Here is a 14791-nt window from a genome sequence, read left to right as displayed (position 1 = left end):
AGTTAGGTATTTATCTTGGTTTGACATACAAGGAAACTGAAGCTGCTTGGAGACTGGCTGGAGGCCACACAGTGAGAGTCAGAGGAAAATCCTTGGGCTGGGGCTCAGAGCCCTCACTCTCGGGCCAGCCTAGACCACAAGGCCACCTCCTCAGGGGGATGAGGCTGCTCTCTTGTTTTCTTCTCAGTTCAGGAGCTCGCAGTATAGGCCAGGGAGAGCCCAGAAGCTCCTGACCTCAGCAGGGCAGTCACAGGGAAATATAGAATATGTCATAGTCTGTCTTAGCTTCAAGCAATTTTCTTTTAAATGACAGCGAATCAAATTGTCAGTGTTTGTCCAGGTGCCACTGTCTGCAAGATGTGCTGATTAGTATGTTTCCTCCTTTGGCAACAGCTCCTCAGCCTTCCACCCACTTTTTCCAGATCTTTCCCCACACCCCATCACAATGTATTGTCAGGTAAGGATATGATGGATCTAGTCAGATGTGATTCACATCCGAGTTACAGGGACAATGTTTTAAACCAAAGGAATAAGTTTTTCATCATGGAATTTTAAGTCTACAGGCTCTTAAAAATCACACTCTGTAGATGGCCACCTACCCATAATTCTAGCTTTGTTGTCTCTCCAATTCTCTGCCAAGCCTCTACTCTCTCTCTTCTGGTCCTCACTCCCCAAGGTCATTATGTTGGAGGATTTTAAAAAATGCTTTCAAAGAGGAATCTCTATACAAAATATTACGTTCACCCCAGGCTTTCTTCCTCTTGTACATAACCTGCTCATGGGCACCCAGGCACAATCCTAATGCCATCCTACCATAATGATGTATGTGTGTCCTTTTTTGGTTGGGTCTGTAAGTGACACCTATATTTGGAAAACCTCTGTTGGCACAGTTTCCACAAAAGAATGACCCTCATGAGGCAGGCTTTCTTAATCATAGTTGTATATTAAACTCACTTAAGCAGCTTTTAAAAAATATAGATACCCAGGCTTTGCCCCCTGGAGATTTTGATTTTGAAGGCTTGTGGTAGGATTTTAGCATCTGTGACTTTATAGGTTTCAAAGTGTTTGGTGTTCGCCAGGAACAAAACCCAGACCCGTGAAGGTCTGGTATGTATAACCTGAAATATATGTCAATAAATTCCATAGGCCCAGACTATAAAATAACAAGGTCGATTCCAGAAGGATAACCTGGCCCTACTGCCTCATTGTTACATGTCAATGTATTAAGTCATATTATCACATAGAAGTCATAAGAGAGATCAAAAGTGTACATTTTTCCTGTTCTGAAGAAGCTTTCACTATAGCTGCAAAGAGAATAATGAAATCATGCATTACTGATTATAAATTCATGGCTGTTTCAGAGACAGTTTTAACATTGGGTATGACTTGACCTCAGTGAATGAGCAGAAATTGTAAAGGCAAAAAAGATACCCTGGAAAGTAACCTCTGATACTCCACAGACAGAACACAGGTAAGATGACATTCTTAACACTTTGACAATATTACCATTTCCTCTTCCTCCCCACCACTGAGAACTGAAAAAAATTCATTATGTGTGGGTCTCTTAAATTATGACTAACAAATGTAGGGAACCTATACTGCCAGGAGCCCACAACCATATTTGAAGACAGGCTGACAGGTAAGTTCCCAAAGCTTTCCTCTGCCTTAAAGTGGTTGGTGAAGAACAGGGTAACGCTGACCCCAGAGAGTAGATATCATTCTCTGCAGAGGAAGCAGACAAACCCACTAACAAACTTGTCATGAGCTGTCTCCCAGAGCACACCAAATGAGGCATCTCTTTTCCATCTTCCATTTCTTGAGGCCACTAGAAGGAAATTGGCCTACTTCCCAGCCAAGGTCTACATTTGGGAAGCTGGGTAGTTTCTGACAAATAGGCGAAGTCCTGGGTGTTCTGTCCACAGCTTCCCCACAGTTTTGGTCCAAGGATCCTCTGAGAGTCTGAGTTATCTGAAGGAATTTCAGGAGACGATAACACTATTCCAAATGCAATCAGAATTCATGGTGAAGGGGCATCTGAGTAGCTGAGTCAGTTGAGCATCCAACTCTTGATTCTGGCACAGGCCATAATCTTAGGGTCATGAGATCAAGCCCCACACTGAGCCCTGCATTGAGCCCAGAGCTGGGCTCCATGCTCAGCATGGAGTCTGCTCGTGATTCTTTCTCTCTCTCCTTCTGCCTCTCCTCACCCCCACTCACATGTGCAAAATAAACAAATAAATAAATAAAACCTTAAAAAGAAAAAGGGAATCCATAGTGAAACCCTGCTTCTCCCATGTGAGGACTGATGGAAGAATATATGCTAAAGATCACATTTCCTTGAACATGAATTCTGGGGAAGGGGTGGGATAGGGGTGACCATTAACAATGATCTTAGAGGAACCATAGCTTGTTAAAAGTAAAATGGACCTTAAAGATAATTCAACTCAAACTTATTTTAGAGATAAGGAAAATGAGCCCAGAAGAAATGATGGGATATTCCAGAACACTAAGACTACACTATAATAACAAAGAAACATTTAATTAAGCTTTGGCTCAAACTCAAAATCAGGATGACATCAGCTCATGTACTTTTCTCAAGTCAACATCCCACCCTCCCTTAACAGCCAGAGAAAGCTGACCACAATTTGATATCTGGAATCTAGGTTAGTTTAGGAGAAACTGTCTGGCATCTGTACCACACATTTTGACAAACAGCATGGTGTAATAGAGAAAGTAGCCAATCAAGGCCAATGTGACCTGGGTTCAGGTCTTGGCTTGTCCCTGCTTACATCTATGACCTTAGGTAAGTCTCTTAACTACTCTGGCCCTCTGTCTGCAAATTTGTAAATTGATGGGTTTGAACTAGGTTCTCTTAAAGGTCCCTTCCAGCTCTAACATGATATTTAATTTCCTAGATGAGGTGATGGTGGTATTGAGGTGGGAGTACAGAAAACCCATGAATAGGCAGGATGTGGCGGAGAACCCAAGAAAGAGTTTCTCACAATCTTTCTTGCCCAGTGTAAGTTTTTGCTTAATATCCCAACTTTTCAGTTGCTTGGTTAAACAAAATATTGCAATCCATTTATTCAAGAAGTGCCACCATTGACCAAATAGCAATCCCAGTGGTTTCTGCAGAAACAGCTCTTTTAAGGTTAAATAGTAAGAGGATCAAATTTCTGGCCATTCCCCTACTGCATTTTATTGATTCTTATTGAAATAAGAGGGTGTGGGCTAAGAAGGAATGTATGCTCTGGATTTGGCAGCAGATGGAAGTAGAATGTACAGAATGTAGAGTGGACTGGAAGAAACAGAATTCTCATTAATCTTGCCACCACCAACAGCAAGACCAAATAATAATAATAGCATCCATCTTTAGAGAGCTTTGCTGTTTCTCTAAACCAATACAAAAAGATATGGTCTCTACTCTGGCTCCTCATTCTACCTCCTCCTCACTCTGGCTCCATCTTTGCGTCATAGGACAGGAACCAGACTAAATGTCAAGTATATTTCCATCAGCCTTCTTGGGCAAAACAATGCTGGTACTTTGAGGGGTTTTACTGAAGTATCTGGCCAACCAGGAAGGGAAAATTCATTCAAGTTCTTCTCCTCTGAAGATCCTCATCTGAGAGAAACAGAGGAATCTCAGTAGCAATTCTGTTTCTTTCCTCATGACAGACAAATGATGAATTATTGCATGAAGCAGACTTCTTCCATTCCTGTATGCTGGGAAAGCAGAGGTTCTCTCTATCGAAGGTTTTGTCCTGAAGTCAGCCCCTTGGGATAAGGCCATCTCTTCCTAGAATGTGACCTATTTGTAAGTTCAGGACTGGACTCTGGTGGCCCCAGTACTGGGTAATTTGCTTCACTCATTTCTAATTCTGGGCACAGTTTTTACCACGCCTGGCTGTAATACTAGAAGTCCCATCCAAATGCCCCCTGTCCTTCTAAAGAGAAACAGATTTACATCACACAGCCAAAAGTGCTCCCTTTCAAAATCCCTGCCTCACTGAGTCTCAGAACCCATGATTTTAATGTAGATTATAAAATATGTGGATTACCAAAGGAAGAGTCAGAATAATTGATGGCTAATTGGCAGGGGATATGTTTCCTAGCACAGCATCAGGGAAGCAGAATCACCTATCAGAAACAACAGGGGTGCTGGCTGGCTTAGTTGGTAAAGCATGCAACTCTTGGTCTCAGGGTTGTGAGTTTGAGCTCCACATTGGGTGTAGAGATTACTTAAAAAAAAAAAAATAGACGTGTGTGTATATACATAAACTGTAAAAACATAAATTATATACATATAAAATATTTTCTTTCCAGTTTGCAAAGGCAGTAACCATCTCCATGTGGGGCATTTCCTAATGAGGAGTGATCTCTGGAGACCCCAAATGATTGTACTGTTGACTCCTGTCCTACTTACTATTCACCCCGGATACCAATTAAACTATTAATCTGGGAGTGACACTTCCCTAGCCACATTCATTGGCCCAGCCTGAGGAATTGTGAAATACATGTAGTTAAGTGAAGGAACAGTACAGTCCTGTGAATGAAGTTTAGTGAGTATGAGTTTCTATCTGTGTCATTCCTAGAACAGTTCCTACAGGGCAGGAGGAAGTGGTAGCATGACTTCTCTGTGGCGATTCAGAAGCTGTGTAAACTCAGGTCTTGAGGATTTGCAAGCCAAGACTTCAATGAGTCTTAAACTGACACACAGAAGTTAAATAGGTGTTCTGAAACCAGTTCCAATATATGTGTGTGGGAGGATGTGGTTTCCCACACTTATAACCAAGCAATTCTTGGACACTAGCAGGGTGTCTGAGAATTTAACTCAGTCCTGACACTGTGTGTCCAGAGAATGCACCAGTTTCCACAGGTTAAGAGATCAGTTCTACCAGACTGTGCCTGTCCCCAACTCAGGCACCAGTCACAAAGCCAAGTTGTTACAGATACTTCTGACTGGCTATAAATCAAGACCTCTTCCTCAGATTTGATAAATTTGCTAGAGGTGCTCAGAGAACTCAGAGAAACATTTTACTTACTGGTTATCAGTTTATTATAAAATAAGAAGTAGAACTCTGGAACAGCTGGATGGAAGAGATGCCCAAGGCGAGGCATGGGGAAAGGACACAGAGCTTCCATGCCCCCTCCAGATGCACCACCGGCCCCAATCTCTATGTGTGAACACAGCCTTTTGGATTTTTATGGAAGCTTCAGTACATAGGCTTGATTGACTGATTCAACCTTCGGCCCCTCCCTGCTCTCTGAAGGTCAAGGGGTAGGACTCAAACTTCTAACCTTCTAATCATGTGTTTGGCTCTACTGACAATTAGTCTCATCCTTAAGTACTTTCCAAAAGTCACCTCATTCACATAACAAAAGATACCTTTATCACTCTCAACACTTAGGAAATTCCAAGGTTTGGGGAGCTGTGAGCCAAGAACAACAGACCAAGACCAAATATCACAATGTGGCAGAAGTAGAACATAAAACACATGCTGGGCCCCTTTGGGAATCTCCCTCTCCCCATCGGCTTCTTTTCTCCCTAAAGTTTTGGGACTCCCCAACAGAAGCTTCCCATTGTTCCCATAATCTCATAATCCAGGGATTTGTCAGTCCTTGGTTGACATCAGATTTAGAATATTCCTCCCTTCTGTTCTTTTGTTCCATCAGCTGTCCCAAGCCTTGCAACGTCCATGGCTCATTTGCTTATGGAGAAATGAAGGCCCAGAGAAGGGAGGGAGGGGACTGTCCTGAAATCATGTGGTGAGACTGATGATGTAGCCAACAGCAGGAGACAGGGGTCTGGACATCGGGCTTCCTGCCACTTCAATCCCCAGACTTCCTCTGCCTCCACGGTTATGGCTACATAGAACCAGACAGGGCCTGAGAGTCATTCCAACCAGAACTTATGGTCAAATCCGTCAACAGTGTCTGTCTACTTGGCAGGCTGGCAAAATGACAGAATCCTGGAAAAATTGGTTTGTTTTTATTTTCTGTGCTAGCTCTACCAGCTGCTATGAATACAGACCATAAGGACAGGGCCAGCCCTGAGCAAAATTGAGAAGCAGGTGACATTTTAAACTCATCTCCCTTTTCAGTATCACTTTTTCTGTTTCTGGTACTCCCCTAAACTTCCAGATGCTGCTACTAGGTTGACTTTTAGTGGGGCCCTGGTGTATTTTTGAATTGTCAAGGTCCATAAGACAACAGTTCTGCTATAAAGTGTTGATAACAACTTATGACATTTCTCCTTCTATTAGTATTTACTATTTTAAAGAGACCCTTTGAGATAGCCAAGACTTGAAGAAAATAATTCCTAATGGTGAATTTCAGACACCATGATAAGACATAGAGGAGTCCTTATTTCAAAGCTCTTGCTTTGAAACTAGCCTATTCCTTAGAGGGAGACTCCAACTCCCAGTCTTCATAAGTTGTTTGTGTTCTATTCCTAGCTTTCGACCAAAATCTGCCACCTAACCAGTTCTCAGAATGCATCCCACTAAAAATCATCTCAGACAAGGTAATATTTTAATAAAGGCTATTTCTAGAATAGTCTAGCGATGCACCAATAAACCCCTCAATGAGACCAAGTCTGTGACCTTTTAATTTTTCTTCTATAACCCCTTGAGTTCTTAAGAAATTGTTGAACCAACTCAAACAGCTAATTATGCCTCCCAAAGCAGACCTGTTGTTCACCAGGCCATCCATCATTGGCCAGAAGAATCAGAATCCTCTCCAGTGATTCTCCTCCTTCCCTCTTATTTTATGGACAAATCATTCTGGGAAACGGAAGTTAGGGAACAATTGAGCAGCTATAATTCTTTCTTTGCTTAAGAAACAAAAACAGATTCAATGTTAATTTGCTAGGCTGCTTTGGGGAAGAAGATAATCAAATGAGTAGAAATGCAATACATATTTCATTTCTATAGTGCCTTTCCCAGCAAAAGAGAACACTTCCCATCAGTATTAAAAGCAAACCCTCTGCTAAAAACAAAAGAAGAGGAGCCAAAACAAATGCTTTAACCTGTAGCCCCTAGAGAAAGAAAGGAAGGAACACTTCACTTTGTGAGGCTATCAAAAGGGAGGTGATGTGAATGGCTGTACATAGAAATAAGCAGGGAAAGGAGAGGCCTGGCACAGTCTAGAGGCCCAATCCAGGCAGAGAAGGAAGGGAAAGGGTTGGCGTTTCAAATCTGAGCTCCAAATAATTGAAGCACAATAGGAATTGGTAAAGCAGCAGCAATGAGGGTTCCAGGGAATAATGAAGCATGAAGCAGAATGATGGATAATAGAGATGGAATGATCCTATTACCAAGAGCAGGCTCACAAACTGATTACAGTGGGGATGGAATGCCAAGGCCCTGAGCTGTGCTCTGGCTGCAGGCCCCTGGACTGATCTTTGGAGACCTTATAATCTAGCCCCAGCTCTGCCCCAAATCTACAGTATAACCAAGAAATATTTTGACACCCGAGTCTCAACATCTCCCAAATGGAAAACACAGCCACTTTCTTCCAGAAATTCTCTGGAGATTTTCAAATCATAAAAGCTTTTCAATGGAAATGCTGTTCTAACTTTCTACTACATCCCTCCACACCCAACCAAAATTTCGTGTCTACAGTGAATTCTCTAAAAACTATGGACAGTGGCCCAAAAATCTTCTGTACTTGACTCACTGATGCCAGCTCTATCTTTTTGGTCAAGAGATCCACCTTTCCAAGAACTTTCTAAGGCTAAAGACATCTTTTTATCACAGCACAGGGGTGCCACTGAAAGGAGGGGGTCAAAAGAGATGAGACAGCTAGGGTAATTCAGCCTGAGATATAGCATTAGCCCAGCATGCTACCAAAGTTCATAAATTGCAAACAGGAAACCATTAGTTTTTTCGTGATAGCTATGATTTTTCTCCCTGGATTATTTAGTTCTGTAGTCCCTGCTTCAGGAAACAGAATCTGAAGAATAGAGGCTGCCTGGAGACAACAGGTGACTGAAGTAGTACACATGTCCCTAAATTTGAAGGTGTCACTGCATCCTGAAGCATTCCCAACCAAACCAGATACACAGAATTCTTTGATTACTCCATTTGAAAATGACCTGATTCTGGTCTTTACACAAGCATGGTTGATAAAACATGGAAAATATGTTAATTAAGTAAATACATTTCTATGTTAAGTATATGAGAGTCAGAGGTTGAACTTCAGCTGATAACCACAATAACAGCCTAAAAGTAAATGTTTTTAATGCAAAAGGTAAATTCTAAGAGCTGTGTCTTTGAATACAGAGTCATACAGGAGCACAATGTGTGTGTTCGTTATGTTTTCTTGACTCAGACTTTATGTATGCAGGCTTAGTTTGCTTTAAGTAAACAGAAAATGCAAATTAATGCAGAAAAGAGAAGAGGATAGAAAGGAGAAAATCTAGGGATGACACTGCTTTTTACAAAACATTTATTTTCTACTTAAAAAATAAAACCCTTTTGAATGGCACAATTGTTTAAAAAGCTAAATCATTTTAAAATGTAGTTATTTAGGGCACCTGAGTGGCTCAGTCATGATCCCAGGGTCCTGGGATGGAGTCCCCCATAAGGCTTTCTGCAGGGAGCCTGCTTCTCCCTCTGCCTTTGTCTCTGCCTCTCTCTGTGTGTCTCTCATGAATAAATAAAATCTTTTAAAAAATAAAATAAAATGTAGTTACATAATTCATTACACATTAACCTTTTCCAAGACTGCCTTACATAAAGTGAACACACAAACACAACCACATTACTAGAACAAAATTGCTAAAACAATTAACTCTCAATTATCCAACCTTATGAAAAGAATCAGAATAGAAATTCTTTAAATAGTCACGTTTTTATTTTTAGATTTTTATATAATTTTATGATTTTCCAAGAAACAAGCTGATATTACTGATTAAATTTCACTCTAATGAATAATAATTACAGTTGAGCCATGGAGAAGGTCACTCTGAGCGTGACTCAGGCTTGAAATAAGGGAGAATGGACTTGGGAATAGAACATGGATGGATATGGATCATTGCTAAAATGGATATGGTATAACTGGATAATGGAAATTGGAGGGGATATTCTCTGGTAAGAGAATTGCTTAGATAATCCACCTACCAAGACTAGGGAACTTCTACGAGAAGACCTTGCTCTTAGAATCATTGTTCTTCTGTTACACTTTTTTCCCAAATAAAGTTTGAGGGAGGGCAGCAGGGTTTCTTGGATGGTAGTAGACATGAGTATATTTCTGAAACAGTTTCCATTCTTATAATGGAACTTTACTAAAAACAAATTTCTTGGATTCTAGTCTTAGTTTTGCTAATCTCAAATAATGTGAATTTGTACACTCTGAGTCCCAGTTTCCTTAACTAAAGAATTATTCCTGGCATATTGTAGGCACTTACTAAATATTTTTGAATGATGAATAGTCCATCCCTTTCTATACACAGATATACATGCATGCACACTCATGCGCGCGCGCACACACACACACACACACCCCATGTAGAATAATTGGTTTTACAAATCAATTTACATTAAACCTTTCAAAACCTTTCTTTTACTTGAAGCAAAATACAGCAAAGCATACACAAGGTGTATGTACTCACACTCTCACACACATATCCATTGTATTAGACCTGTTACATGAATCTACTCAATTATCCTCAATGAAAAAAAGTATCAAAGCATGACTACATATAGTTAATGAGAAAGAATGGGAGTGAGAACAAGAGAGAGAAGAAAGAACTTAGGTTTCTAATGGATATTCATTTGAAATGATTAATATCCCATTCAATTTTAGATTTGAATACTTGGCATTGATAAACTATAGTTTAAGGTAAACCTCAGAACCCACTATAATTTTATATTTATGAATATCTATTACTTGTTTTCCATCTCAATCAGAATGTGTATTTATACTGAATAAGTTAATGAGGTATTTATACTTCATGTTTGCCTTGGACTTAAAATAAGTTCAAAATATTAAAAAAAGAAAATATGCATTTCTAGTTAAGTCAAAACTATTTAGAAGTTGTACTGAAAAGCGGTCTGAGGATTAAAGCCAGGAACTTAAAGGAAATCTTAACTGGAACATAAAAGGCAAAAAAGCAAAAAGGGATTTCTTCTGGATTCTTTGACAAGATCTTTCCTGTCACTTTGTCATCCTAGAGATACACCATGTAAATATTGTTCTTTTTCCAGTTAGTGTGATGTCATGTTTTCCTAGTAGACATAACTGGAGAGACTTCCAGGAAGAGGAGGCATCTCTTCCTGATTCTCATGTGCTTTCTTTCTTCTTCTGGCTTCTACAGCACTTGACATCCGACAGAGCTTCTATCCAGTGGTGCTTACTCCATAAGGGGTAAGTGACACCATACACATTTCAGCGAGTTCCACCAGCTGGCTCTCCAGCAAATCCCAAAAGTGCCCCAGTGACTTTCCAGAGAGTTTCACCAGCGCCCAGCAGGTGACCTCCCAAAAAGTGTCAGCAGCACCCCAATGGCAGCTTTCTAGAAGTCCAGCAGTGGCTAAGCAGGCAGCTTCCTAATAAGCTTTGATCAGTACCCTAGGAGGTAGTGTCCTGATTGCTGGCCCCAGCCAGTAAAACCTCCACAAACTTCTGTGCCATCCCAGGGTGCCATCGCTGAACCTACTCTAATGAGATCCAAATTACAGCCTTCAGTAGGGAGACTTCCATGTCAGTTCCTTCCTCTGATACTCTTCCCTCACCTCTAAATGGAATGAGTGCTCCCTTTATCCAGCATTCTTCTATTCACTAGGGTTCTCTTTACCTCAAAGTAGTTAATCCTTTGCAGTTCCCCTAAGTAGTTTAATAGTTATTTATATTAAACTCTCCTTATTCTAATTATAATGTCCTGACTGGACCTTGACTGGCATAGAGTGGAAATGTAAGTGGTACCAGGAGACAGATTCATAGACGTAGGATTTGGGGGTCAGTTTGTTTGCAATCTCAAGCTTGAGTACAATGTGGAGGTCCTTGTCAGTGGGAAACGGGATGCTGGCAATCTACCACCTGCGGTGGGAAAAATAAGCATCACCTTTGTTAGATGGTAATGCACAGCCAACTGGAAAGAGGTACCCTGGGAACCCAAGCGGCTGCCAGACTTAACGGACTCTGTTGTCTACATTGCTACTGACCATGTCACAGCAGCGGAAGAGAAGAAAGCACCCTGAAGCCAGGAAGAGAGCCTTTATCTAGCAGTATCCCTCCATAACCCTCCACTGACAAAACTGCTGAACATTGTGTCAGCAAGCAAAGGCTGTATATTAATAAAATCCTGTTCTAGTATTACCCATTCACACGCTGGGAGTGGATGCAGAGCTGAGAAGCAAGAAACTGATAAGTGACATACCTTGTGAAAGGAGAAATGGAGAAAAACAAAGATGAGGAATGGTATGAAAGCTGCCATGGGCGGGGCTCCTGCAGGGTGCTAGAGTGTGCTACGGACTCCATGTGGATGCTTTTCCGTTCATCTCACAAGAATGCTATGAGGTAATGCTTCCCTGCTTCCCACTTAAATTCCAATGATACAGAAGAAATATGAAAACTCTTATCAATATCAAAAACCAAGACAGAGAGCTGGAATCTGTGAGGATTTCCTCCTGATTTCAAAATGTATTGGAGTTGAATTGAGAAACATCATGGGAAGCCAGAGCATGCATTTTTTTTTTCTGGAAAAAAAGCAAATAAAGAATAAAGCCATACTGAAAGAAGAGAGGGAGAGGGGTCATTCTTTCTTCATTCTCTGGCTTCACTCGGGACCAGCAAACTCAGCGCGGTTTTTCAAGGGTCACAGGTCTGTTTTTTATCCTTCAGTCCTCATCAGTACCACCTTTTCTTTACTGCCTGCAAGACTTCAGGTCAAGAAGTATAAAGGTCTTGGTCTGGTGGGGTGAGTGAGGGTTGAGGGAGAACCACTGGCAAAGGCCATGGAATCCTAGAAGATAAACGTCCCAAAGGTAAAAATACTACAGTGTCCTAAAGATACCAGAGGCTTGAGGATCATGAAATAAATTTTCAGAATAAACAGTGCCATGTAGCAATATGCCCTGGGCTCATTGGCAACGAAGATAGCGAAATGTTAAAAATAAATGAAAGGCAAGTATTTACCAAATAAATACAAACAAAAGGAAAGCAGAGATGGAAATTTAAATTCCAGACAAAGTAGAATACAAAGCCAAAAGCATTTAATGGAGCAAAAGGGCTGGCACAAGGTATGATCCTAATGAAGATAAAAGAGTCACAAGCAGTTACGCACCTAATTCTGTAACATCAAATTATAAAAAGCCAGAACTGTTTGAAATACAAGGAAAAGTTAAGGACGCAATTGTTTGGGAGATTGCACTGCAACCTTTTATAGAGAAAGTAGATGGGAAAATCAATAAGACACACAGTGCAAGTGTTGCAAAGAAAGGAGTGGTCAGGAGTTTCAACCACTGTAATCAGCCCATGCCCTGGAGAAGGAGACGATGTTCATCTTCAGAAGATTCAGTGCTGGGGGATCTGATACATCTATCATCAGGTAGAGGCAGAGAAGTCACAATCAATGTTTCCATTAGATTATGATCATGTAACTAGAAGAACAAAATTCTGTTGTAGCAGAAACCACATGCCCATCATTCTTGCCTCTTAGTAAATTCTTCTAGACCTGATTGTATGAAGTTCCAAAGTAGATAATAAAAGTTCTGATTAAATCAGTTCTGATTATCTGGAAGCTAATTCACTAATTTAGGCAAAATACTATTAGTGCTTGGATTATATCTCTGACACACTCAAAATCCCATTGTATTAATCACAAAAGTGGTTCCCACTTCCCCAAGCCATCAACACAATCCTGGTATGGTTGTGTGTTTGCCTGATTCTCCAACTCACGGGATGCTGTGGCAGTGATGCAGGATCTTTCTCTAAAATGGCCAAAGCTAGGGATCCCTGGGTGGCGTAGTGGTTTAGCGCCTGCCTTTAGCCCAGGGCGTGATCCTGGAGACCCAGGATCAAATCCCACGTTGGGCTCCCAGTGCATGGAGCCTGCTTATGTCTCTGCCTTTGTCTCTCTCTATGACTATCATAAATAAATAAAACTTTTTAAAAAAATAAAATAAAATGGCCAAAGCTAGAAACGGCCAGAGAGTAGGAGGGAACTGAGCTTTAATTGAGCACCAGTGGCCTAAACCAGGAACACTAACTCAGTTTTCAAGACTAATGGTTCATTTTTAGTAGACTAAACCCAAGGGGTCATAAACTGGTAACTGTCATAGCAGAACAATAAACAAGATGGAGAGAGGGATCAAAGCTAGGGGGTCCAAGGTAAGGATGATAAACATCACTGGATTGCCAGACAGGTTTATTGTCCTGAGATTCTATGGGCCGGTTGGGCTGGTTTAAAGATGCAGAGTTGTAGGCGGGACAGGACATTGGTCATTAATGGTTAAATAGAAAAATGGATAATACATCCTCTACTTCCAGGCATCTGTCAGCTTTCCCTTGCCCATTTCAGTATTAATGGAATTCAGGTCACAAGGAGTAAGAACGAGGCAGCCAGGAATCCCTCTCACTATGCCCAGAATGTGAGGGTTTCATATTAAGATCTATCCATATCTACAACTGGGATTGATATAAAGATATAAAAAAACTCCTATTTTTTGAGAGTACACAAGGATTCAGATTTTAAATATGTTCAGAAAGAAAATATATGAAATCTATTAGGTTCCTTGTGTATCAAAATTTACTATAATGCACTGACTTGCTGGCTGAGAAGGGAAGCCAATTTGCATGGCTCCTGTCAGTCACATGTGGTTTGGAAATGCTTGTGCATTCCAGATACACTCTGTGTAAACTGGAGAATCATATCCTATTTCTACTGGTTTGCATGCATGCATATAAAACTTGTTTTTCCCATAGTGCCAAATGAAAATAAGTGAACGAGCAGCAGTGATCACAATTAATCAACATTTTTGTCAGAACTTCACAGCTGTGACGGTGAGAGGAGTTCTTATCCCTCAGGTCCAGAGAAGCTATAACTTTTCCATTTTCTGACTTTCTTGTTCAGTTCTGTTCCATACAGCATTTAGAGAGAAGGTCTGTTACAATCATTCAACAGGGTTTCTGGGGACACCTACTATGTGTCAGGCCCTCTGCTAGATATTGAAAGATGCTGCATGGAATTTCCACTAGAGAGAGCTCAGAGTTTAGTGGAAAAGAGCAACAGGTAAACAAATAGTTACCACTCAGTGTGATAGCTGTTTCTGCAGAGTGTGGGTTATGTACAATGCCCTATGGAAATAGGCAAGGAGTTTGCCAAGATTTCACAGAAGAAGGTGAATCCTGATGGTGCAGTGTGAGTTGAAGTGAAGAAGGGTTGGAAGGCATTCAAGAAAGTAGGAACATAATGTGCAAAGACATGAAGCTCATCAAGAACACATGTCTCAGGGACCTGAAAGATTCTGTATGTTTTGAAGCCAGAGGTAGAGCCAGTAGAGAAAATAATTTGAAAAACCATAGGAGAGAGAGGGGCAATAATTCTAGTAAACAATGTTATTTTAATAATCTGCATTCCTGTGTTAATATTTGAAGATGTTGGCTCAATAAGAATACTTAAGAGTTGCAGATGAACTAATGTTACAATGTCCAACATCCAGATTCTATCCTTTATTGCTTTTCTCATTCTAGCAATACCGGGCACACAATGAGTATTCAATTAACATAAACCATTATTACTATATGGTAGATGGCCTCTAACATGGCTCCTGGTGATTCACGCCCTGAT

At 40.8% G+C, this 14791-nt stretch overlaps 1 protein-coding gene across 1 annotated transcript in view; it reads right to left on the bottom strand.

Annotated features, from left to right (window-relative positions):
• PAPPA2 (pappalysin 2) overlaps window positions 1-14791 on the bottom strand; it is a 272084-nt gene that overhangs the window by 84170 nt on the left and 173123 nt on the right. The window lies entirely within an intron of this gene.

Source organism: Vulpes lagopus, chromosome 1 (assembly GCF_018345385.1).
Source record: "Vulpes lagopus strain Blue_001 chromosome 1, ASM1834538v1, whole genome shotgun sequence".
In the NCBI taxonomy this organism is placed as follows: Eukaryota; Metazoa; Chordata; class Mammalia; order Carnivora; family Canidae; genus Vulpes; species Vulpes lagopus.
Note: the sequence above shows the minus strand (reverse complement) of the source record. Positions and strands in the feature narration are given on the sequence as shown.